The following is a 24,818-nucleotide window of genomic DNA, read 5'->3' as shown; positions in this document are numbered from 1 at the left end:
TGCAGATCAGATGGACCAAGTCAACAGCATTCATTGACAAATGAACATAATTGCATAATCAGGAAAGGAATGGAATGGATTTGATGAAAACCAGTTTTATAACAGTTGTCATTGTTTTCTCAGGAGGAGAACGAATTCGTCCAGGGACAACATGTCTGCTGGCGCCATGTAAATTCAAAGAGGATGCCGAGGATTAAAATGGGCAATCAAGAAGACTTAGGTGAAAAAGATGTTAATCTTCAGATGAGACAACAATTGTTTCCAATTTCCTAAGCTCGTAAGACACGAAATGAGTGTGGCGTTGTAACAATGTCCACATCACAGACCTATGGTGGCCATGGGATGGCTCAAACTGTAGTGAGGCTCCTCTGTTTGTCCTATACCACCCTGTGTGTCGATTGTTTAACAAGGGAGACAACTCTGTCATTCTCCCTGGTGGTAAACAGCACATCTGGTAAAGGAACTCTGGCAGAGCACTGGTTTTTGTCCTCCCAAACCCCACCAATCTGCCTTCAAGTTTGATTTAAGCCGTGACATGAAGCTGAATCTGGCACTGATTGGTTCTGTGCCACATAAGGGGATTCACCAAGTGAGAATTCATTGGTTGTTAGATCTTGTGAAAGTAGTTGGATTTGAGAAGAAAGGATATGAGCCACATGCAGTAAAAGACTCAAAGGGAAGTTACTCTGACGACAGAAAGGGAGATAATCCTGTGTATGATTTCTCAATGCTGGATGAATTTTTGTGGATTCTGTTTGAAAATAACTTAAAACCAGGATTTGAATTGATGGGTTCACCTTCAGGCTTTTTCACTGATTTTAAAAATAGAAAGCAAGTAGTTTTATGGAAGGAGTTAGTATACCAAACAGCAAAACGATATATAGGAATATTTGGTATTTCCTACGTTAAAAGTTGGAATTTTGAAACCTGGAATGAGCCAGATTGTGGTGATTTTGACAATGTCTCCATGTCTGTGCAAGGTTTTCTTAACTACTATGATGCCTGTTCTGAAGGCCTCTTAGCAGCAAGCTCGGAGCTAGTGTTAGGAGGCCCAGCTGACGGTTGTGATCGTAATGGTCATACTCACTACTCCGATGGATTTCTAGACCACATTGTCAATGGCCATAACTACTTTACTGGTGAAACTGGAGTGAGACTTGATTTTCTTTCCTACCACAGAAAAGGGAACAGCCAAACCCAAAATATCATCAACGGAGAAATTAAAACGGCGGAAAAAATTATGGTGAAATTCCCTGCACTTGCAAGGAAGCCATTTTATAATGATGAGGCAGACCCTCTGGTAGAATGGAGTAAGTCGGAAAATTGGAGAGCAGATGCTACTTATGCTGCCATGGTAACCAAGGTCATAGTTCAGCACCAGAACATTATTCTAAGAGGGGGAGTCCAGTGGGAACAGAGAAAGTTTAACTTTTCACTCCTTAGTAATGACAATGCCTTCCTCAGCTGGTACCCATTTCAGTTTACCGAACGAACACTAAATGCAAGATTTCAGATAAACAATACCAATCCACCTCACACACAGTTGCTACGGAAACCCGTCCACTCGGTAATGGTACTTCTGTCACTCCTTGGCAACCGTCAACTTTCTGTTAATTTCTCTGAAAACAATTCAAAGGGTCATCAAGTTCAAAATGACAGCTTTATTGGAGCGATTGCATCAAGCTATAGCCCCAAGTGGACAGACATCAGGGACAGCAGTCAAACCTCTGTCCTTCTGTATAATAGTAATGATACACGGTCATCACCCAATCACACTGTTAACATTAATATCCGAGTTATTGGGAGCTTTTTTGAACATGACTTTAATGACACAATGATAGTAGGGTACACAGTTGATAATGATGCTAAAACAGGGAATGTGTACGGTGTGTGGAGTAAGTTTGGAAAACCTAAATATCCAAGTCTCCAACAACTGCAGGTGCTGCGCAAACATGAAGGACCGCATCGTTTCTTGTTGACGAAATTTGACAAGTCATCCAAGTCAATGGAGGTCTCCTTACCTCAACCTTCCGTAAAAGTTTTACACTTCTGTACAAAACCACGAGACCCACCTGGACAAGTCACTTCTGTTCTCTTCTATAATGTGACTGCAGGCCAAGTGCTGATTGGCTGGTCTGATATTCATGTGACCACAAAATGTATTTTAACTTATGAAGTGGAGTTTTCGTGTCAGGATGTATATGGTACGTACATTCGGGTGAACAAGTATGACATCATCGTGACTGCCTTCACCTTTGCCCCGTCGTTATTGTTTGAGGATCGGAAAGTGATGGGATACTATCGGGTGCGAGGTGTTGATTATTGGGGACGAGGAGGAAAATACTCCATCCCTGCCAAGTATCCTAGCTAATGATATATCGTTGTTCTTATTTTGATATCACAATGTAGAAAATAACAAAGGTATGGGAGAACCAACACGATTACTAGGGAAGGTCCAACATTCTGTAGGCTGTGGGTGGTCAGGGTACTGGTGGAGGAATCCAAGGTGGATACCCAATGTTGCTAGTAGAGCTCCACCACACCGATTAGGAAATTAGAGAACTGTTTACTATAAGATTTGTTATGGCTGATTTATCTAACAGCTAGATATTTGCATTATTTTACAAACTTATGATAGATGTATAACTGTCTAAGTATTTTATAGAAAATTATGTACCTAGACCAACATTTCTCTATCGGGATTTCAGTTTTTTTTGGATTGAAAGAGTGATTATATGCTGGGTACAACCTCTAACTGGGATGTCTTTGGCCATCACCAGGGTCCGAACATGTATACCTAGCATACTGCAAGTCAACCCAAAGTCTTATGATTAGTACAGGTAGCACAGCTGCAATAGTGGCCCCTAAAGCCCAAAAATAACAAAATATGTCAATAAATCTAAACCTTTGAATTGCTCGAGTCGTACTTTGTCTTCAAGTCTGGATTTTTATATACCATTACCTATACCTTATTCTCTTAATTTACAGTTTCTCAATCTTTGAGAATGTTAATGAAATGTTCATTTAATTTGAACAAATTTTCTCATTGAATTTGAACAACTCCTCCATCATTATAGCACACTTGCTGTTTGAATCATCTCTAGAAAACACTAACATATATAGGATCTTACATGAGTTTCCATTTCATATGAGATTTATGAAATAAGTCTAAGAATTTTTCAATTAAGCAATCTAATTTCCTGGATATGTGTTGATGATAAGAGTAAAATGATATCAGAATGGTACAAAAATCACTTTGATGTTATATTTGCAATTAATCAAGAACTTTTTTTTAATGGCAATACTATTTTATGTCCTAAATCAAAATATCTGGGTTTCTTTGATAAAAAAAACCCCAAGACTATTCATGTTTTTAGGTCACCTGAGCTTTGCTCAAGTGACCTATTCTAATCGCTTTCCGTCCGTCGTGCGTCATGCGTAAACTTTTTGCATTTTCAACTTCTTCTCAAGAACCAGTGGATGGATTTTTTTCAAACTTGGTCAGAATCATCCTTGGTAGATGAGGCTACAAAATTGTAAAATTGAGATTCCTACCCCAACCCCTGGGGCCAGGGTGGGCCTCAAAGGGAAGATTAACCAATATTTCAAAAATCTTCTTCTCTAGACTCAGCGGTACTACAGTCATTTTCTCTACATGGAAAGAAAGATCATCAAGGGCTTTACTTAAATTGTAAATTTCAGGACCCCTGAGCTATCCGTTCTCCCTTGGGGAGGGGGTAAAGTTTACTATAATTTATATAGGGAAATAACACTTTTGGGTATATTTTGACAACTTTCTGTAGGAAATTATTTTTACTTGGTGAGAATTATCCTTGGAGGAAGATGGTTTCAAATTGTAAAATTGAGATTCCTACCCCGACCCCTGGGGCCAGGGCGGGGCCCCAAAGGGAAAATTAACCAATATTTCAAAAATCTTCTTCTCCAGACTCAGAGGTACTACAGTGATTTTCTCTACGTGGAAAGAAAGATCATCAGGGGCTTTACTTAAATTGTAAATTTCAGGACCCCCGAGCTATCCGTTCTCCCTTGGGGAGGGGGTAAAGTTTACTATAGTTTATATAGGGAAATAACACTTTTGGGTATATTTTATCCATTTTCATCAGAAAATTACTCAAACATAGTCAGAATCATCTTTGGTGAATGAGAGTATTACTTTGTAAAATTGGGATTCCTGCCCCATCCCCAGGGGCTAGGGCGGGGCCCCAAAGGGAACATTTACCAATATTTTCAAATTCTTATCCTTTGATGACATGACAAGTATTGCATTTCACTTAGTTTACATGCTGATTTCCACATCACATCTGAACAATAAAATAAAGCTACCAGTACCTATGATATAACTCAGGTGACCGCTAACGCCCTTGGGCCTCTTGTTGTTGAAGTAACGTACTTCGTGACGTCAGGTTACAAGATAGGTGTTGAAAGTTTACACGTGACCTTAATTTGATACCATAATATTTAGGTACTTCATGTAACATGGTGGGAAAGATGACGTCATAATGATCTAAAACATAAAGATTAAAGCCAAGCTACATAAAATTGGGCGCCACTAATCCGGTTACCCCTCTCTTATATATCTGTACAGTATTTTAAAGGGACATGCTCTTTACGAAATTGTCCCAGTAATCTTGCTGGGAACTTGAAGGTTGCTGGATTATCTAAGCTCTTCTGTGTTTTTAACACTGTATAACAATCGCATATAATTGTAATGAAAAGTAGCCCAGCGTGAATAAAAAACACGAAAATAAATAATATTTATAAAAGGTGACTATCACAACAGCATGAGGACAGGTTGCTTCAATTTATAAGGTATCTGTCAATAAATAATATTTATAGTAACGAGACAATACTGGGATGTTGATTCCAGGTTAGACTGAATTATTCACTAAGGTCTAATTTTCCTAAGTGGTTTAAATATTTGGTAAGTTTGTGTAATTGGGTGGAAATGACAAGGTGTGCGGGTTTATCCAGGTTACAAACACAGCTAGTCATCAACTTTCTTGTAAACAACATGATCACCTGATAGGTTCGTGACATATCTGGTGTTCATTGTATCTTTTTCTATTTACGTTCTAGATAACATATTGAATAATTGACTGTCGGATAAGCAAAGGTCCATTTACACATTTTGTACATACATAATCACTTATTGTCAGATACCGTATATGATTATGTTACACACTTGGTGAATCAAAAGTGTACAAAAGTATAATGATTCCACCATACCTTGTAACTTTATCTGCACGTGAAACTGAAACTTATGTCCGGAATATAAGACATAGTTTAAGAAAATTATGGTTTTACACGAAGTGAATAGAGAGTACTGTTCTGATTGGTCAATACTAAAAGTGATATTTTTCACATGTGTAGACAAAAAGTTTCCTATATCTTCACTGTATTGATAATTTCTGATATGTCAAGAGTGAAAATGTAATAAAATGTGTTATTGAAGGGATATACACATCTACTCTGTGCTATATGTGCACTATTGGATATAGCTACAGATCCCTATAGCTAATTATCCAACAGCTCGCCAACAAAGGCCCATCAGTTTTGCGTCCTTGTTATAGCTAATAAGGGGCTGCTTCCAACTAGCAAAAAGTGCTATATTTTCCCAAAATGACAAAAAAATGAAGAATATCTTACAAATTTTAATGAATATAATGGTACATTTTCCAAATTCATGAAGGAACAGACTGTTGTAAAATTTAGGTAGAAAACAAATGTGTTGAACAATTGTCAAGGGTTTTTTTATGAACAATTGAATCCTAACAACCAGTAGAAGTGGTCAATTATACCATCACAATCAAAAGAATCTCCAGAAACAACTATACACCTTAGTCATCTGAAAACCACTTCACTATACCCAATAGATCCCAAAAAACAACTCTAAAATCGGCAGTCCCATTTCACCAGATGATTATAGAGGAATTATAAATTTAAGATGCAAGAATTGTTTCATTTTAGGTTTTAGCGTTTTTTGCATGTTATGCAGACATCTCTTAATGAATTCCTTATCAAACCTCCAATACTTATCTTAGATTTCCTACAGAACTTCCACTTCTGATCTAATAAAGGTAGCATGGTTTTAGTTATAGGCCATTAACACAGAACACATCTAATAGTATATAATAGTGACTTTTATCTACAAAATATGTTTGATCCCCGACCAAACGGAGCTGTCTGACTTTACTGTTGAAGTATGGGTGTATGAAGGCAGCACTGTTTGTATGATCAGTTATTTATTGAGAACAGGTGTGTTTAATCATGTGATACGAATATTGACAAACAATATTGGTACTGTGTAGGAGGCTTGTTAATTTAATGATTGACAGCTACACTCAGCCATTGAAAGTCTAGTTATCTTAATGATTTGTTATCTTACACTGTTGAAATGCAATTTTTGAGAAATATCTTCAGTTTTATAAATACTTTGTATTTTTTGTCATAAAATGATCCTTTTGAATACCTATACATCTAGTTTTAGTTTTTGGATTCCAGTATTTTTGAGAGTATATCAGGTAAAAGTATTGTGTTTAAATAGACGTTGAGCTTGTCAGGATCTGAACAGCAGGGGTTTAGTCTCTAAAAGGTTAAACATTTTACAAACTCATACCAGATCTGTTTTCAGAGTAACAGAAATTAATTTGATAAAAAATTATACATTTAATTTATAATCCCGATTCTGGTACCGGTAAATATAATCTTGTGTTTGATAAATGGTATTATTGGGTTCATGAAATATCATTATAGAGCTGTGTGTGGTACTCAGATGGGAACACATGTACATTGCGTTCAGTTTTAGCTATTATTTAACAATTCATATTTCCATTAGATAAAATTTTAATTTGATGTGGAAATGCCCTTCTATGCAGATCATGGCTCATTTATGAGAGTATAACTGTAGCTGCTATTTGTAGTGTATGAATACATAGCCTCAGCACTACTGCTATGACTGCATGACTATACACGTACGCCCTCAGAAAATAGTTTGTTAAAAAACAGTCAAAATGTGCATTTGCCAAAGTACTTGAATCAACGCTGATTCAATATGTTTCTTTTCTTAATTACAGTGAATCAGATATTTTGATTGTGTGTGGAAAACAATGTGTGACATCAGCTGTTTGTCTGTAGCTTTTCTAGTTGTTATCCTGGTCTCGATGATAGCAACACGTGATTTTAAATTGTAGGGAAAATAAGCAGTCCTCATTACAGGTTTTTTACGTAAAATTGAAAATATAAGCAATAAACCGCATAGATGTTGCAGACCTGGTATACCTGCAATATGTATCGAAGACAAACTTATCATGGTGCACTATCACGCACCATTCAGTCTGTCTGCAAGATTTTGTTGCAGTTATGCCGGTAGGTCTGTAACATTTATGGAGTTTGTGGCAGTTATGCTGGTAGGTCTGTAACATCTATGGAGTTTTTTACAGTTATGTTGGGAGGTCTGTAACATTTATGGAGTTTGCTACAGTTATGCTGGTAGGTCTGTACCATTTATGGAGTTTGTGGCAGTTATGCTGGTAGGGCTGTAACATTTATGGAGTTTGTGGCAATTATGCTGGTAGGTCTGTAACATCCATGGAGTTTGTTACAGTTATGCTGGGAGGTCTGTAACATCTATGGAGTTTGTTATAGTTATGCTGGTAGGTCTGTAACATTTATGGGGTTTGTGGCAGTTATGCTGGTAGGTCTGCAACATTTATGGAGTTTGTTACAGGTATGCTGGTAGGTCTGTAGCATCTATGGAGTTTGTTACAGTTATGTTGGTAGGTCTGTAACATTTATGTAGTTTGTTACAGTTATGCTGGTAGGTCTCTAACATCTATGGAGTTTGTTACAGATATGTTGGTAGGTCTGTAACATTTATGTAGTTTGTTACAGTTATGCTGGTAGGACTGTAACATCTATGGAGTTTGTTATAGTTATGCTGGTAGGTCTGTAACATCTATGGCGTTTGTTACAGTTATGCGGGTAGGTCTGTAACATCTATGGGGTTTGTTGCAGTTATGTTGGTAGGTCTGTAACATCTATGGCGTTTGTTACAGTTATGCGGGTAGGTCTGTAACATCTATGGGGTTTGTTGCAGTTATGTTGGTAGGTCTGTAACATCTATGGGGTTTGTTGCAGTTATGTTGGTAGGTCTGTAACATTTATGGAGTGTGTTACAGTTATGCTGGTAGGTCTCTAACATCTATGGAGTTTGTTACAGTTATGATGGTAGGTCTGTAACATTTATTGAGTTTGTGGCAGTTATGCTGGTATGTCTGTAACATTTATGGAGTTTGTTATAGTTATGCTGGTAGGTCTGTAACATCTATGGCGTTTGTTACAGTTATGCGGGTAGGTCTGTAACATCTATGGAGTTTTTTACAGTTATGTTGGGAGGTCTGTAACATTTATGGAGTTTCTTACAGTTATGCTGGTAGGTCTGTAGCATCTATGGAGTTTGTTACAGTTATGTTGGTAGGTCTGTAACATTTATGTAGTTTGTGGCAGTTATGCTGGTATGTCTGTAACATTTATGGAGTTTGTGGCAATTATGCTGGTAGGTCTGTAACATTTATGGAGTGTGTTACAGTTATGCTGGTAGGTCTCTAACATCTATGGAGTTTGTTACAGTTATGTTGGTAGGTCTGCAACATTTATGGAGTTTGTTACAGTTATGCTGGTAGGTCTGTAACATCTATGCTTACCAATTTTTATTTATTATTAAGTTGTTCAGGTTATGTATTGGACAGTGCATTCACCTTTCAGCAAAGTTGGTTGTACCGGGTTTAACATCCTATCAACAGCTAAGGTCATCTAAGGACGTTTTCAACAAGGTGGTCCGGGGTTCGATTCCTGAATAGACATGAAAAGGTATCGGGTCAACAGGTTTTTTCTGGTTACCCTCGTTTTAACTATCATATAAGACTGCTGCATGCTGTTCCTGATTGGCAAACAAGAGTGATTCATTTAAGTTTATATAACTTGTTTCATAATTGTTGTAAAATAAATAAATTTCATAAAAATCACAAATTCTTAACTGTAGCTACAAATCCTGTTGCATATATTTATATAATGGTACATGTATTTCATTTCAACGAGTGTTTTCTCCTGTAACTCCGGTTTCATCCCACACAAAGACCACCTGCATGCTATATATAGCTATCAGCTGGTCAAACAAGAGTGATTAATTGTTAAAAAAACCATAAAGTTTATAAGAAATAAAAATTATTAAATATTAAATGTAATGGGTACATGAAACCTGTAGTTACATACCTTGTTGTAATTAGATAGGTATTTCATTTTGACATCAATATATCTATCTATCTTGTATACTGTTCACAATCCTCTGGGAATTATTCCGAACAGGTGCAACTGTACATGCGTGGCAGCAGGTGAAGTGTGTATAGGTATATGCACAGTCAGGTTTGTGTATATAATAGAGACATAAATAGTCTTACCACATGGTTAACCTTCGAATCATTCTGGTAATATATTTATTGGAATGCCGAGTGCTTATTTAAGAGTAACATGTGTTAAAAAAATAAATGATTACAACCTGGGGTGTGCAATCATTTGAAGGGAATATATTATTTTCAAACTTAGTGTATATGCAACGGGGGAATTACATGTCTTTGTATGTCAGTAATAACCAATTTCAAGTAGAATTAAATATAATTTATATCTATGTAAGGATAAATTGCCTCACCAGAAGCCAAGCATTTTTCATAAGGGATGATGTAGGGGGTCGAGCCTTCAATGGGTTAGAGCAGAGGTTGTTTGGTTTGGGTGATTTTCATTTTGACAGTTTTACGTCCGTTATTACGGCCTTTCAGCAGACAAGAAAAGATAGAAAATATAAAATAGAAGGAGAGGGAACATTCTTTAGAATAAATAATTAAAATGAGAAAAATGTAATTCACCTCAAGATTTTGAGAACTGGTATATGCTGAGTGAGCAACACAGGGGCTTAGTTTATCATCAATGTCTAATTTAAGTAAGGCTTCACTATATATAAATGAAAATGACACTTAATTATATATAAAGTTTATATTTTATTAAGGTTCCTACTTACTTTCAGCAGTATTGCACTATTGGAGAGATATATAGGGCCTTGATATGTAAGTCCTGGTAGCAGGACACTAATCTATAGAAATATTTTATCTAGTGTATCTTCAAAAATATTTAAATTCAAAACTAATATTGGAGGTATCACGATATGAACAAGTTTGCTAGAAATTCAGCCTGAAGAAATACTAAAGCATTTATAAATTTTATGATATTTCTGAAAAAATGTGTTTGGAAATTGGTGTTAACAATTGGTTAGTACATTTGTTATGTATAAACTGTCCGTTAACTAATAGGCCCTACAATTGGGTAGTATAAACAGTCCATTAACTAATAGGCCCAACAATTGGGTAGTATAAACAGTCCGTTAACTAATAGGCCGCACAATTGGGTAGTATAAACAGTCCATTAACTAATAGCCCCAACAATTGGTTAGTATAAACAGTCCATTAACTAATAGGCCCAACAATTGGTTTGTTTAAACAGTCCATTAACTAATAGGCCCAACAATTGGGTAGTGTAAACAGTCCATTAACTAATAGGCCCAACAATTGGTTGGGTTAAACAGTCCATTAACTAATAGGCCCAACAATTGGGTAGTGTAAACAGTCCATTAACTAATAGGCCCAACAATTGGGTAGTGTAAACAGTCCATTAACTAATAGGCCCAACAATTGGTTTGTTTAAACAGTCCATTAACTAATAGGCCCAACAATTGGTTTAAACAGTCCATTAACTAATAGGCCAAACAATTGGGTAGTATAAACAGTCCGTTAACTAATAGGCCCAACAATTGGGTAGTATAAACAGTCCATTAACTAATAGTCTAACATTTGGTTGGTTTAAACAGTCCATTAACTAATAGGCCCAACAATTGGTTAGTATAAACAGTCCATTAACTAATAGTCTAACATTTGGTTGGTTTAAACAGTCCATTAACTAATAGGCCCAACAATTGGTTAGTATAAATAGTCCATTAACTAATAGGCCCAGGTTAATGTTCCTGTATTGAAGAGGTGAAGAACTTTCCACCAATACAGTGTACCACCAGTGACATCAAATTCAAAACAAAAAGAATAAAAAGTTTTTCAATTATTACACCTTTGGTTGATATATGGCAGATGATGATAAGTCTGAGACACTTTGACAGATGATTGAGTTTAGACACATAATCAAATGATTACGTTGAGTCATATAGATAGGTATGGAGTTTGAGCCTGATCAATAGATGAGTTACCTGGTATTTGAAATATACGGACATAAAATTGAGTTAAGGTATTGGGATTGTGTCACCATTTCTCAGTAGAATTTCTTCAATTTTTGAGGTTATTTTGCTTTGAAATAAGGAAAATGTTCTGCCCCCCAAAAAATATAGGTTGTCAGAATTTTAAGGATTTTAAATAGAAATTTATGTAAAAAGGAGTGAAATTTGAAGAAAAAAATGAAAGACACAATTTTTTGCAAAATAATGTCAATAAAAATGATACTGACAGATTAGTATTGCATTAATGTATATCAATTAAATAAATGCTGAAATTGTGTAAAGTTAATTATCTATAAACGATTTAAAATTGACATTTTATAATAAAACCATATACACATAGTAATTGCATGCAAGAGTTATCTTTCTTGAAAAACTTCACAGTAGTGTAATAGGTAGCCGGTTTCCTGAAGTACAGAAAAATGGACACCTGTGACTCATTGATTAAAAAACAACTGAATTAATGGCTGGATTGCTTTGAAATACTTTAATATTGAGAGAACACACTGTTCTGTCAATAATAAACATACAATATTCATCAGTTTATTATTAAACAGTATATGCTGAAATTGTGATACTGTCTCCCTACATTGGATTTTCAACTAGGGATGTATTTCCTATTTCTGTTTATCAATGCACTCCTATGCCCTTAAGAGGTACGCTTTAATGTCAATATTCTGCTATCGATAGTAAGTATACTGTGCAGTGGTAACTCCTGTACTCAAAGTCAATATCTTCAACTAAACATATTCATAAGTTAAATTGTAAATCATCAATGTGTATTGCTTCATTATAATAAATGATGACATGTAAATTAAGTGTTTGAACTATATCATGTTTTTAATGTAATACTACATATATATATATACTTTTATTTTCAAGAATGGTTTGAAATTTACTGTGAAGGTAAATATGAATTGTAAATCAAAAAATGTAATTTATGCAATCGTTTGTTCTAAATGTGGTGATTTTTACATCGGTCAAACCGGTAATGAACTCAGAACACGTATGACTGTACATAGACAACAAACTAGAACTGATTCTTTACGAAATCTTCATGTTAACAAACATATTCATGAATGTGCTGGAGATAAATTTAATGTATTACCTTTGTATCAACTATTTTCATCAGACACTATTTTAAGAGAAACGAAAGAAGACCAACTAATAAAAATATTAAAACCGAGTCTCAACAGGCCACAATAAAATTTTACGCCAAATTGTCCACCAATCTTGTGTACTTCGTGACGTCACGTTACTATTGTAGTGTGATGACATGTAATTGTGACGTCACGACGTTTTGAATAAACCTGAAGAGCCCTGTGAAGGGTGAAAGCAGCTAGTTTTTTAGTCGGTTCATTTTATTTTTTCTATATTTACTTCCTTCACATGGACATTTAATCACTTTTTATTATATATATATATAGATATATATATATAGCATTTCTAATTCTAATGCATTATGTATATAAATGTATACTGGCATTGTCTATGAGGTTCTGTTTATGCAATCTTCACATCGGAACAACAGATTAAAGTGAGTTCAATAATAATAATAATAAATGATATACAACATTTTTATAGCGCCCTATATAATTTGTAAAATTACTCTAAAGCACTTTACAACATATGGATAATAGTATCAATGAAGACACAGTATCAACATTTGTTTCAGGATCTGTTGTTTTACACAGAACCGATGTGTGAAAAAGACCATCAGGTCGGATTTGATAATACACTATAGCAGTCACCATTGTTTTGTAAGGTTTAAGTCAGAAAAGGCTATATTTAGATGTTAATTGTGCCAGGGAAACTGCCATCAGAGCAGGATATTAACAGGACTTTGTGCACGTGTCAAATCACATGATATAAAACAAACTAAGCTGTATACTGTATATTATATAGACAGAATGGTTATAAGAACAATTTGTACTACCAGAAATGTGACATTGAAGATAATGACATTGAAATAGAATCTAGATCTACTATGAAGATCTATTTCGATACTGCTGTAGCCCGAGTTTCCTCTGGCCCTAACACCAGACTTGGTGTGGGGCCAGAGTGCACTGCCATATTATGAAAATGTGGAATTCTCCGACACCGTTTGGTATCGGGGAGTGACTAATCAACAAAAAGACACGGTCAGAAAATCTTCTAAACAAGAGTAATATATATTCTGTTTTCAGTCTCTGTCAGGACGGTTTGTTGATTATTCACCCCATGACTTACAAAAATGGTGTTCGCTCAGGTGGGAAATGTTGTACGATTGAAAATCGAGGACTCTACTGACGGAATTTAGCAGCTGTTGTTGATAATAAGAGCTGATTTGGATCAGAAATCCAATATGGCCTTGCCACGGCCGACCATTTTGAAAAACTATTTCAAACTTAAAGTCAAGTTCTACAAGGCCCATTTAACTGAAACTTGGTAGGAATGATCGACTCATGGTCCTGGGATTTTTTTTTTTTTTTTCAGTTTGATCAAAAATCCAATATGGCCACAATGGCTGCCATTTTGGAAAAAAACTATTTCAAACTTAAGATCAAGTTCTAATAGGCCTATTTAACTGAAACTCGGTCTAAGAATGATCAACTCATTGTCCTGACAAACTTAACTTAACGTTAAACTTAACTATTTTTTACTCAAATTTTGGTATGGATGATTGACATCAAATTCTCCACTTCATATTGCAATAACAAAAATTAATACTGTAGGACTCAAGTGACCGTAAGGCCCATGGGCCTCTAGTTAGCTCACCTTGCCCGAAGGCTTAAATGACTTCATTTGAATAACCAAAAGGTCCAGGATGATGATATCTGACTAGTATTGTGCTAGGATAAAGGGCTACCAAGTTTGTAAAAATGAATGACCTTGAATTGTATTCAAGGTCACAGGGGTCAAATATGTTTAAAATCTTAAAACAACTTCTTCTGAATAACCATGAGGCACAGAATGTTGATATTTGGCCAGTAGCATATTAGGATGAAGGGCTAGCAAGTTTGTTCAAAAGAATGATCTTGACTGCTAGTCAAGGTCATGTGGGTCAAACATGTTTGAAATCTTGAAACAACTTCTTAATAACCATGAGGCCCAGAATGTTGATATTTGGCCAGTATTATGCTTGGATGAAGGGCTATCAAGGTTTTCATTATAATGACCTTGACCGACTTTCAAATATGTATTAACCTTAAGCTTTCAATGACATAATCTCAATAAACAAAAGGTCTAGGGTGGTGATATTTTGCAAGTTGCATGATGAGTTGAATAAGGGCTATAAAGTTTGTTTAACTTAATGACCTTGTTCAACTTTCAAAGTCACAGGGGTCAAATGTTTTTAATTTTTTCAACAGGTTCTTTTGAATGACTTATAGTCATAAATACTGATATTTTGCATGTAGCTTTATTTTAGATCACTTAAGGTTACAAGTGTGAGATTAATACCAGGTGAGTGATGCAGGCCCATTGGGCCTCTTGTTCTGGACAAAATGGCTGCCAGATTGTTAGAGTTGGTATTTTATCTTTCATTATTTGTTTATTTTTGTTAAACAAGTCTAGTTTGACATATAGGTTTAAAAGCACATTTGAAGATTAGCTCCTTTACACAGTATTGTAAAACATTGAAATGTTTCAATTTTAACCTTTGCAATTTTTTGTTATTTTTTTTTCTTCAAATTTATTTTAAGATCAGACAAACTCTTTTTATCAGCTTAACCGACATTGTATGGTATTAATGTGTTATGATTATTTAAACATTGTGACCAAAAGCAAGTCATATTTTTTTCTTCTAAATACATGGATATTAGAAAGGAAATGGCAGATACAGAAAACACACGACCATTTCCCATGACCAGACATAACATACCATGTTGGTAAATTATTTAAGCCATAAAAAGTATGAAAGGTGGTTAAGCCTTTTAGCTCTGGAATTCCAGTTATGATACATGTTATGACATTTCGTGGGTGAATGAGTGAATAAGATAAAGTAAGGCTGTACAAAATGACATATTTCTATTTGAATAAAGCTAGATATTCATTTCTGACGTTAACATGTTAGCTGAATTTTACAGTATGTCTTAACTGTATGCTCTGATTGTGAACAATCACTGTATTGTTCAGGATCAATTACCTATAGAGAAAATGCAAAAACTTCTAGTTTTCTTCATGCCCTCAGTATCTAAGCCATGATTCACTTGATTTATTGTGAAATATTTAAATTGTATTCTTTGTGGTAAAAATACTTTTTGGGAACAATTTATGAATATATAAACACACATTTTAAAACCTAATCACTCAGTGCTTTAAACCTAAACATCAGTTCTAGCTTTACACCTAATCACTCAGTTCTAGCTTTACACCTTTACATCAGTTCTAGCTTTACACCTAATCACTCAGTTCTAGCTTTACACCTTTACATCAGTTTTAGCTTTACACTTTAACATCAGTTCTAGCTTTACTACTAAACATCAGTTTGAGTTTTACACCTAAACATCAGTTCGAGTTTTAAACCTAAACATCAGTTCTAGCTTTACACCTAAACATCAGTTCTAGCTTTACACCTAATCATCAGTTCTAGCTTTACACTTTAACATCAGTTCTAGCTTTACACCTAAACATCAGTTCGAGTTTTACACCTAAACATCAGTCCAAGCTTTACACCTAAACATCAGTTCGAGTTTTAAACCTAAACATCAGTTCTAGCTTTACACCTAAACATCAGTTCTAGCTTTACACCTAAACATCAGTTCGAGCTTTACACCTAAACATTAGTTCGAGTTTTAAGTTCACCAACACCTGATCATAATGAGGAGCTCTTGGTCCATGACGTTGAAGAAATCACAAACCGGTACATCTTACAGTTTATTGTTTATCCTTCAAATTTTTAGCTCACCTGCCCAAAGGGCAAGTAAGCTTATGCCATGGTGCGGCGTCCGTCATCCGTCATCCGTCTGTCTGGCGTCAACTTTTTACTTTAAACAACTTCTTTTCAGTAACCAAAAGGCCTAGGATGGTGATATTTTGCCAGTAACATGCTTGGATGAAGGGCTTCCAAGTTTGTTCAAATGAGTGACCTTCATCCATTTTCAAGGTCACAGGGGTCAAATATGTTTAAAACCTTTAAAACTATTTCTTCTCAATAACCAAGAGGCTGAGGGTAATAATATTTGGCCTGTAGCATACTTGGATGAAGCGCTACCAAGTTTGTTAAAATGAATGACCTTGACAGTAATTCAAGGTCACAATGGTCAAATATATTTAAAACCTTTAAACATCATCTTTTCTATAACCAAAAGTCCTAGGATGATGCTGTTTGGCCAGTAGCATGCTAGGATGAAGGACTATTAAATTTATTCAAACGAATGACCTCAACATATATTAAAGGTCACAGGGGTCAAATATGTTTAAAAACTTTAAATGACCTCTTCTCAATAAGCAAAAGGCTAAGGGTGATGATATTTGGCCATTAACATGCTGGGATTAAGGACTACCAGGTTTTTTCAAATGAATGACCTTCCCCCGTATGCAAGGTCACAGTGGTCAATATATGTTTAAATCTTTAAATGACTTGTTCTGTATAACCAAAAGGTCCAGGGTAATGATATTTTACCAGAAGCATGCTTGGTTGGATGACTATACACTCTGTTCAACCTTATGTCCTTGTTTGACATTCAAGGTCACAGGCGTCATATGTTTAAATTTTTTAATAGGTTCTTATGAGTCAACACTGTAATTCTGCCTGTAGCTGTATTTTAGTCCACTTTAAAGATTATTTGTGAGATTAATACCAGATTCAGGCCCATTGGGCCTCTTGTTTCATTTAAAAGACTACTCCTTCTGAATGGATAATCAGATTTGAATTAAATTTGACATGAAGCATCATAGTGGGTCAAGTTTATGTGTGGACTTGCAACATATTTCACTTTAATCTCCTATTTTTATTCTTAACCCTTATACAATCTCTGCAGGATCAGTTTTAATGAAAATATGCTAATTTGATTTAAAATCTGTATACGATCTTTTGTAGTAATACGGCAGTTGTAATATTACAGGTATATATTGCTTCATAAGCAGTACATATGTCTGTAGATTACTTATAGTGTAATTAAATAAAATTATATAGTAAAATATGATCTTTGGTAACATTCTGCTGATGTAATGTCACAGTTCTATTTTCCTATAGTAATGTGTCTGTTTCTTGGTGTATTTTATATGATTAAACATCTAAGTGTCTGTACAATACAGCACAGGTAGTGGATCTAAGTGTCTGTACAATACAGCACAGGTAGTAGACCCAAGTGTCTGTACAATACAGCACAGGTAGTGGATCCAAGTGTCTGTACAATACAGCACAGGTAGTGGACCCCTAGTAGTGATTCTTAGGATATCAGTTGATTCACCATGGCCGTCATTTTGATTAATATTCCTTTCTTCCGATAGCGAGTATTAATAAATTAAAAACAACAATCCAGTTAGATGTAAAACTATATAATAATTTTTTTTATCTTATGATCTATTGCACTGTAATGTTCCTGTATTGGAGAGGTGAAGAACTTTCCACCAATACCGCTTACCACCAGTGACATCAAATTCAAAACAAAACAAAAAGAATAAAAGGTTTTTTCAATTATTACACCTTTAGTGAAGTCAGATACATTGGCAGATGATGATGAGTCTGAGACACTTTGACAGATGATTGAGTTTAGACACATAATCAAATGATTACGTTGAGTCATATAGATAGGTATTGAGTTTGAGCCTGATCAATAGATGAGTTACCTGGTATTCGAAACATACGGACAGAAAATTGAGTTAAGAAGTACAGTGTTTAGACGATATGAGATGTCAAAATTCTGCTATATAATATATTTTCTTATCAAATGGTCTATTACCTTTGTCATTAAACTACAGAGAAACTATCAAGGGATCACTTTTGTTCTATATGTTTGATAATTCATCAATAAAATAGGTTGAAATGAAATATTTGAGGATTATTAAGGGTTTGACATGATAAGGGCTGCACCTACTCAAAGAAAGGCGACCTCATGGATTTTGAAAATATTACTCAAATACTTGCTGTAAAACAAAAATTCCTTAAATCATCTGGGAGGTTTTTATAATAAGACAACTTCTGCCACCTAAATGTCAGATATGTTTGAAAGGAAGCAAAGTAGCTATTCCGTCTTTGCTTATTGCAGAGTTATCTTATCTTGGGAGCAGGTATTGATTGTTACGTCACTTGTTTGTGAGAGTAACGTCATCAATTTTTGAGAAAACGACGTAATTTTCTCACACAAATCAATGACGGAACAATAAATACCTGCTCACAAGAGAAGATAACTCTGCAATACGCAAAGACAGAATAGAACATTACCTGTTGATACAGTTAGTGATGCCAAGGACTTCAAGAATCATATACCATACTGCTATATATATATGTGCTCATTCACCCTAAAGTTTCAAAATGAACTATTCCAACCTTTGAATTGGAAGAGTTCAAATGTGTCTTCAGGGGTGAATGAGTTATAGAGATTTAACTTGGGAGGTGGAGTAAAGATATTTTCAGAAGGTACAGTTTACATACACACTAACAGAAAAGACTTTTTACATTTTTCCTCATTTATTTTGTACAATATTGTTCAGGTTTGTGTAGTTTCAGACTTCAGCAAGTCAACTTGCTAGATGATGAAGCATTTCATTACCATACTATTCAAGGTACACGTAAATGCCCCTGTATTTTAGAAGAGTTCCTATTTCCTCAAATCAGCAGAATATTGCATCTCCAGCACACACGCAGGCATACAGACAGAGGGAGATATTAGCCAAGTGGCATAGGACTAGTAGTTAGAGCCTGATAATGCAGCTCATGCAAATTCCTCAAAACTTGTATTAATTAATGCATATGATAATTGTATTAATTGTATATCTATATACTGTAAAGAGCTTTAGAGTGGCTTATAATGTTAGCTAGACAGGGGGCTTTATTAAATATTGTATATTATTATTATTATTATTAACTGAGTATATCTGACCTTTGGCTGAAACTCTGTGAATTCATATATTTAGTTCATAGAATAGCATAAATATCTTAGCAAGTACTTTTTAAACGTTTTTATAAGTTTAAAAAGTGAAACATGCCATTATGTTTTGCTCTACTGAACTGCCTTTATACGCTGTGAAAAGATTTATGTAGCACAACCAAAAAGTACTACATTATAATAATTGTACATGTGCTTACAGCATGGCCGAATTAACATCAATTTTGTGGACAACTCGTACAATTATCTTATACCTTTGTGTACATACACTTCACTTGTCATTTGTTTGATGAAGGTGACAGAGTACATATCATACTAGTCATCAAATTTTCACATATAAACTATTTTTGGATTCTTACTAACCTGAAGAAAATGTTTAGAAATGCCTTTATGCATTTTTAGCCAGCAGTAAAAGTATCTGAAAATACCCCCAAAAGAACCCATAATCAACCAATATTTATTGACAACACAAAATATGGTACATAATCAGAAGAAGATATAGTAAGCAAACTGGAGGGTGTTTGGGAAATTAACGGAAACCAAATAAATAAAGCAGAATGACAGAAACAGATAATTTACTATCAATTCATTTACTTTGTGTAGATTCGTAATGTGTTAATATTTGTTTTGGCCCTAGGTTCCTTTTTGATGTATTTTAGCAGATGAACAGTTTTCCTTAAGTGTATCCTGGTAAGGGTTGAGCCCTGAGTCACTGCGATTACCTGGAACGTAATTCAGGATGTAAGAGTTGGGAGTGTGCTTGTTAAGGGGCACCAGACATCCTTGTTTACCTAGATATATAATGCAAGCATACAGTGCAAATATCTAATGTAAGCGTTTATTAGTGGTGAACAGGTTTCCTTCAGTTTAAGGTTAGGGTAAATGGTATACCATGTGCACTGTATCAGATTTCGGAGTATTAATTTCTCCCTTGTATATAGAAGTTGAAGCAGAGTAACTTCCCCTGTCAAGTATTGCTTTATATAATTCTTTTATGGCAACATTTGGTGAAGTGTAGTCTTTGTAATGTGAAGGTTCTAGTTTGACCACATGCAGGTTTCTTTTTATATTGTGGCACCGTGTTTGTCGTCTATCCGACCATCGTCAACTTTTCCTTTAAACAACTTCTAAAAAACCAAATAGTGTACTGTCATGATATTTAGCCAGCAGCTTTGTTAGATGGAGACAAAATTTGCCTTGTCCTACTTTCAAGGTCATAGAGGTCAAATAACGCTAAAACTTACATGACTCCTCTGAAAAACCCAAAGGCAAAGAGTAATGATATTAGGCTAGTCGACTTTTTGGATGGAGCCCACCAAAGTTGGGGAATAAAAATGACCTTGACCTACTTTCAATGTCACAGGGGTCCAATATGTCCTAAACTTTAAACAACTTCGACTGGACCAGGAAGGGGGATCGACAGCTGCACATGTACAGCTTGTGGGTCATTTTGTCAAAGCTATGTTGTCTGCAAAGCTGTGTCATTCAAATAGATCATAAATACGATACAAAAACAGTTCAATACTTATATTTACGTTTTCTCTGCCTCTTATGTTCTTTTTTAACTTACAATTTATATCTAAAATTTAAAATTCCCGCCTTATCGACAGTCCACAAAAATTCATTCAATAGTTGGAACAGCGTGTTTTCGCTTGCTGATTGGCAAACAAAGTAGTACTTTGAAATTTTAACAAACACTTCAATTTTATTTCACAATTCTGTATCAATACAATTGCGTATGATATGTCTATAGGGTGATTTAAGTTTATCAATAGAACTCTGAGCTGAAAGTTAGAAATTGATTTTTTTTCCCAGAAAAATTTCACGCATGGATAAATACAGTGAACACCGTAAATCTGACCTTGCCTTCCACAAGGGAGTTATTTTTGGAAGTTAAATGAGCAAAGAGAAAAGTTTGAATTTGTGATTAATCAAGACGTGAATTTATTTGTTGATTGTATGGGAATCTGACTACAGACTGTAGATTCTATAACGGCCTCGTTATTTGACATGTCGTCAGAAACTGAGGAAACCGTGGCTGCGAGACGCGTGAAACTGATAGTGTTTGAAGTGAGTGATCTTGCAACGGAGCACAGGAGTTCGTTACAAATGTCTGAAATGTTTATGTGTGCTGTGACCCATATCAGTAGGTCTGTAGCATATTTGTCAGTAGGTCTATAGAATATGTGTATTTCAGACATTTGTAATGAACCCCTGTTGATCAGTGCAGTGTAACAGATGATATTTCTGATAAATTGCATGAGTGTTAAAATTGTTTCCATCGCCGGCATTGGTGATTTCAACCGATGTGCATTTTGTACGATATTGCAGACCTTGGGCTTGTTTTTGTTGTAATAAAAGGTTTTTTTTGTATTTTCTTTTTTCTTTTGCACATAAATTTACAATTACATTGTGAAGTCTCACAATGCCCAGCGATATTTCAGCAGCCGTCATTTTTATTTACATTGGATAATACGTAAAGAATTCTCGTGCTGCATGGTAATTAAAGTCCCATCAACGACACAGCTTTCAAAGAGAATATATAGTGACAATGCCATGCAAATGTTAATATTGTTCCATACATTTTGTTGGAGGAGAAGGGGACAGTCTTGCTTAATTGACTGCAGTACATGGTGACCGACAGACTACAAAGGGTTTAAGGCCTTTGAAGGAAAGTATCTGGAAGACCTGAATCAAAAGCATGTCTACCTAGAAGACAAGAACACTATGCATGTCTGCCTCTTACATCCATGCCCACTGTACTGCCACACCTGTGTGCCCCTGACGTCATGCTGAGCTCTCTCATTCAGTTTTGGCCACACCATTATCGTGATTAAATTCTAAAGACTTTCCGCTTCCTGGTGTATCACAAGTTGAAGTCGTTTTTCAAAGAATCGAGAAACATTTGATTTATTATATTTGGAAATGTCGACTGATATCTGGAGGTTGTGAACTCTGTATTTTGTTAATACTTGCTTATTTGGTCAGGGAATTTGGGACAAATGTTCTCTGGTATAAATTGTATTTTCACTTTATCACATTGCTTGTAATGACACATTAACTCCTTCACCCCTACATACAGACCCCTACACGTTCGCTGTTCCACCTTGGACTCAAACGGTACGGAATTGCTATGCAAGTGCTATGGAAACGGTACGCATGTGCTACGCAAACGGTACGGAAGTGCTATGCAAACGGTACAGTAACGGTACGCAAATGGTGCGCACGTGTTACGCAAACGAGACGCATTATGTGCTACGGATGACGCATACAAACGGTTTACATAAAAAGCGGGAGCATATAAAATATCTAAAACGAAACGAATATACCCACAATGCATAGGAAGAAACGTCAGTAAACTGTAGGCTACGAGGAGGTACATAAGAATGTTTTAACTTTTGCCATTTCGTTTGCATTATAGATGAGTGTGAAACAAATAGAAATGTCTCGCGATTTATATAGATAATGGTCGATCAAATATTGGTACATGTAATATATCCATCGCAATAAAAGACTAATTGATATTGACAGTAAGTAATTAAACTGGTTACGTTTTCATAACGAGAAACGTAATAATTAATAAGCCTAATAATAAAAAAAAATATGAAATAATTTCAGACTCTTCATACTTCCATACACTTCGAGATTTTTCGTAGGATTTGGAGACCGATAATGTGCTTAATTATTAGTACATGCACATACATACATCGGAGATTTGAAATGTATACATGTTATACCATGTCTATCCATTAAATTTCATTCACGCCTTTTTGTCCGTCGTCATCTGTCGTCCGTCCGTAAACAATTTACATTTTCGACTTCTTCTCCAAAACCCCTGAACCAATTTCAATGAAATTTTGCAGAAACCCTTCAGGGCCTAAGGTCAACCACAATTGTGAATTATATGGTCCCCAGCCCCCAGGGGCCTGAGGGGTGGGGCAAAAAAGGGTCAAATTGACTAAAATTTCAAAAATCTTCTTCTAAAGATCCAGATATGGTAGAATCAAATACTCTCCATAGATGAAAGGGTCTTAAGATGCTTAACCGAAATTGTGAATTTCTTGACCCTGGGGTCTCACATTTCCCTTTCCCTCTGGGGAGGGGGTAAACTTTACTATAGTTTATATAAGGAAATCACATTTTGGACCAACATTTGTTTAATTGCCATTGGAAGTAATTCAATTTTGGTTAGCATTATCAGTATTGGATAGCAGTTTGATTATATGCACATATCAGCCCTGACTGACCCCCCGGGGCTGATGGGTGGGGCAAAAAAGGGTCAAATTGACTGAAATTTCAAAAATCTTCTTCTCAAGACCCAGATATGGAAGAATCATGCAAATACTCTTCATAGATGGAAGGGTTTTAAGGTGCTCTACCAAAATTGTTAATTTTATGACCCTAGGGTCTCACGTTTACCCCTGGGGAAGGTGGGGGGTGGGCAAAATTTATTATGGCAAATGATACTTTGAATATTACATGTTGATAACTTGATTGGAATTAAAACCCTGAGTTGACAGTTTGATACTTTGAACATTTTGAGCCAGTCCTACCTACAAGGGCTGTAGGGTGCCCAAAGGAGTCAGTGTGCTAAAATTTCTTCATTTTCCTTGTTTAGAATCAGAGGTGCTAGTTTAAATACTTTCCAGTCTTCAATCTGTATGCTAGATATTGAATAAGGTTGTTTTATTGTTTTTTGTCACTTTGAATAATACTTCTGTTCTTGCTTGAAACAATGTAAAAATACCCTTTCATTATCAACATAATGAGTTAACCAGACATTACGTATACCAAAACCAGAAGACAATAATAATTTTCTAACTTGACAACGCCAATTACAGTTTCTGTGATTACATTCATCCATATCTTCATAAACTGACTTAAGAACACAATTTTCGCATTTAATTAGTTTCAACGAATATCTGATTATTCGACACTTCCTGATGATATGCAAAGGAAGACGTCCTAATACCGAATAAAAGATGGCGTACTGTTTTTGTACGCCTGTCAAATTTGACGGGAGTATTATGGTATAGGTTTGTCCAGCCGGCCGGCGTAAACTTTTATTTGTCCGGCAATCCCCTCCTACATTTTTCGACCAATCTCTTTGAAACTTGGTATACATTTTAATCATGATATGAAGTTGTGTCTCCCTTAAAAGAATTGTGATTCAATGATTTTTGCAAAAGTTATTGCCCTTTGTTCATTTCAGTATTTGATTTTTTGTCCAGAGATTTCATTTCAGTAATAATTACCATAACTTTAGTATGCATATACAATACCTACACCCATCTTTGTAGCCCAAAAACAAAAGATTCAAATATCCCTACCTCCCTACCGTGACGTAACCTCTATCTCGATGACAGAGCCACGGAGTGATCTCCCTTCCTCTTCCTTTTATGGCGCCTGCTGCATGCTGACGCACGGAGCTTGCTCCAATT

The 24,818-nt window shown here is 35.4% G+C and overlaps 2 protein-coding genes across 4 annotated transcripts in view; one reads left to right on the top strand and one right to left on the bottom strand.

Annotated features, from left to right (window-relative positions):
- Nucleotides 1-8,899, bottom strand: part of LOC110464547 (espin-like) — a 93,827-nt gene extending 84,928 nt beyond the window's left edge. Inside the window, exon 1 of the mRNA XM_021519806.1 lies at nucleotides 8,778-8,899. The gene's annotated coding sequence lies outside the window, so the exon portion shown is untranslated. The remainder of the gene's footprint in view (nucleotides 1-8,777) is intronic.
- LOC110464549 (NAD kinase-like) overlaps nucleotides 1-24,818 on the top strand; it is a 75,404-nt gene that overhangs the window by 19,027 nt on the left and 31,559 nt on the right. The window lies entirely within an intron of this gene.

This window comes from Mizuhopecten yessoensis, unplaced genomic scaffold, assembly GCF_002113885.1.
Source record: "Mizuhopecten yessoensis strain PY_sf001 unplaced genomic scaffold, ASM211388v2 scaffold11009, whole genome shotgun sequence".
NCBI lineage: Eukaryota > Metazoa > Mollusca > Bivalvia > Pectinida > Pectinidae > Mizuhopecten > Mizuhopecten yessoensis.
Note: the sequence above shows the minus strand (reverse complement) of the source record. Positions and strands in the feature narration are given on the sequence as shown.